Source organism: Calidris pugnax, unplaced genomic scaffold (genome assembly GCF_001431845.1).
Source record: "Calidris pugnax isolate Ruff unplaced genomic scaffold, ASM143184v1 scaffold425, whole genome shotgun sequence".
Taxonomy (NCBI): Eukaryota; Metazoa; Chordata; class Aves; order Charadriiformes; family Scolopacidae; genus Calidris; species Calidris pugnax.
In genome coordinates, this window is record NW_015091137.1 from 150,806 (window position 1) to 153,718 (window position 2,913).

The following is a 2,913-nucleotide window of genomic DNA, read 5'->3' on the forward strand; positions in this document are numbered from 1 at the left end:
GGATCCTGCTGAGCACAAACCGGTGCCAAGAGCCGGGGGCGATGCCCGTGGGGGGCCCTGGGGCCCGGTGTGGGGCGGCGTGTCCCGCCGGGCCGCCCCACGCGCTGACACATGGGCGCACACTCAGCGCAGCACATCCCCACCCCGCGCCTGCCCACTGCTCCACTTGGAGCCGTGTCAGGAATGCGGCAACCTCAGCCGGGTTGGGGGGGCACGGTGCCAGCCTGGGGCCTCGGGGGGCTCGGGGATGCTCCCAGAGGGGCTGGGGGGTGGTGGGGTGCTCAGCAGCCCCACGGCAACTCTGGGGTGCAGGATGGTGCAGACACGGGCGCGTGGGCACGCTCACACACGACTCTGGTGCCCAGCACCTTCCATGCCCCTCGCTGGGGCTGGCGCCCACCGAAGCAGCTGGAGCTGGGGAGGAGGAAGAGGAGCCCCGGGGAGGAGGAAGAGGAGCCCCGCGGGCGGGTTGTGCCACAGGAAACCCTGACCCAGGGCGGGCTGGGGACGGGAGGAGACGCTTCCTCCTGGCCTCGTCCCTGCACACGCGTGTGCAACCCCACCTCTGGCAGCACCGCCCCCAACGGGCACACGCACAGTTGTGCGCACACACACAGACACACATGTGCTCACTTGTGCACACTCACACCCCTGCATGTCGCCCGGGGGGTGCTGCACCCCCACCCCTGCTCCCCGGGCACCGGCTGGCACCGCTCACACCCATCCCGTCACGGGCGCAGGCACCCCCTCGCTTCCCCCCGTCCTCCCCCCCCGGTTCCTGTTTACGGTGTCGGAGCCGCCCGCCCGGGGCTGGCCGGGGCGGAGGGCACGGCTGCCAGTCCCGCCACGTGGCCCCGGCCACGGGGACACCGGTGCTGCCGCCTCACCCCGTGCCTGACCCCGGGTCCCGGTGCTGCTCGGGGCAGCGGGGTTGGTTCCCGGCCGGTGGCTGCGTGGGGGGCTGCCCCACGGATGTGGGGCCACGGCCTATTCTGGGAACGGCGGCAGGAAATCCTGGCAGGAAGGAGAGCCAGACCCCGCGCCATCGGCACCACCGGGCTGCCGAAGGTGGAGGTGTGGGTCCCCCCGGCCCGTGCTGCCGGGCAGGGGGACAGCCCAGCGCCCCCAGGCAGGGCTGGCTCTCGCCCTCCCTCCTGCCAGACCCTCCTCGGGGTCTCGGGGACCAACCTGCGCCCCCTCCCCGGGCTGGGGGGGGTGAGGGAGGTGCTGTGCCCCGGGTGGGGGTGAGTCAGTGCGGGGCGAGGAGCAGAGGGAGGAATCCAGCCCTGGGCCGGACCCACTGTGCCGCATTCCCCAGTGCCCAGACACGCTGCGGGGAGCCGGGCTCAGCTCAGCCCCGGCCCGGTACCTGTGGGGAAACTGAGGCACCGGCCGGGGAAGTGACTCACCCTGCACTGTGGCCTTTTAAATGCCCTGGTCTGATTAGATAATGGGCGGAAGGATCAGAGAGAGAGAGACGAACAACCCTTCATTAAACCTTTGTCTCCCCTTAGCGCCTTCAGCTCCCAACGGAGACCTTGGCCACGCTGGGCCGGTGCTGGGTAGCCCTGCCCCGAAACACGCCTGCTCAGGGGCTGGAGCACCTCCTGGCACCCACGTGCTGGCGAAGGCAGGAGCCATCCTGGCCACCAGTGGGGCCGTGGGAGCTCTGCCGGACCCCTGCCCGGAGAGCCCGGAGCTCCTCCAGCCCCTCGCCCGGGTGATGCCGGGACCATCCCGGGACGCCCCCTCAGCACACACGGACCACAGGGCTCTCCTTCAGCCTCCCTCCCTCTTCTTTCTCCTCTCAGTGCCCGGGGGGGTTTGCTGTGGTGAGATTGGCACCAAGGCTGCGATAGCACCCCAGACAAGGCCGGCGCGGTGGGGGGGGTGGCACAGAGCGGCCCCCAGGCTGCCCTCTGGCTCCGGGGCTGGGGTCAGGGAGCAGCGAGGGCTCTGCTGGTGGCTGAGCTCAGCTCAGACCCACGGTGCCAGCCCCGCAGCTGAAGAAGCCCTCCTGAGGGGGGAGGCAGGTCCCACTCTCCTGCTGCCCACAGTCCCAGCTCCCCGGTCGCCCGTGGGTGCTGCCGCGCGGGCGCTGCCGGGCCGGCGACGGGTGCTCTCTGCAGGATTGGGTTTTGAGGGGAAATGCGATACGGCAGCGATAGGTTAAGCTGCAGGAGATTAGATCATCTGTGGTTTTGGGAGCATCAGCAGAGCGGGGCTCTTGTGTAACCTCCCCGGCGCGGCACCGGCCGCACGGCCCCCACAGCCCCCGTCCTGCTGAGCCCCTCGACACCCATCAACCAAAAACACAGCAGGGATGGGAAGGGAGAGCCCCGGGAGCCACCGTGGGGTGGGTGCTCGGCCAAACAAGAGCCAAAAAAAAAGCTAAAGAGAAACTGGCCTCCCGGCAGCCCCGGCGCTGCCCACCCTCCGCAGACGCTCCTGGGGAAAAGCACCAGCTCCTCATTTACAGGAGGTGCATTTCCCAAGGAAAACGGTGCCAGTGAAGCCCCTGCTCCAGTTCCTTCCCTTTTTCTCCAGCCACAGCCATTTGCTGAATCCCAGATGAACTCAGAGACCCCACACAAGGGCCAGATGGGGGCTGTGCCATCATGGCCCATCTGGGTCCCGGGGTGCGGGACGCCCCTGCTCCTGCGCCCCACAGGGCTGAGCGCAGCCGGGCCTCGCTCCCCAAATTGTGGCAGAGCTTAAAGCAGCCCTGGGGACTCGACCACCACGGCTGGAGCAGGTGGGGGGAAGCGGGGTGCAGGACTCCCCACCCCACGGATGGTGCCACACACGCTTGTGCACGCTCTGCACCCACACCCATCCCCATCAGGGGGGTCCCTGGCCAGGACACACGGTGGGGGGTGGGGGCTGCAGCTGGCGGGGGTCGGGGCCCATCTG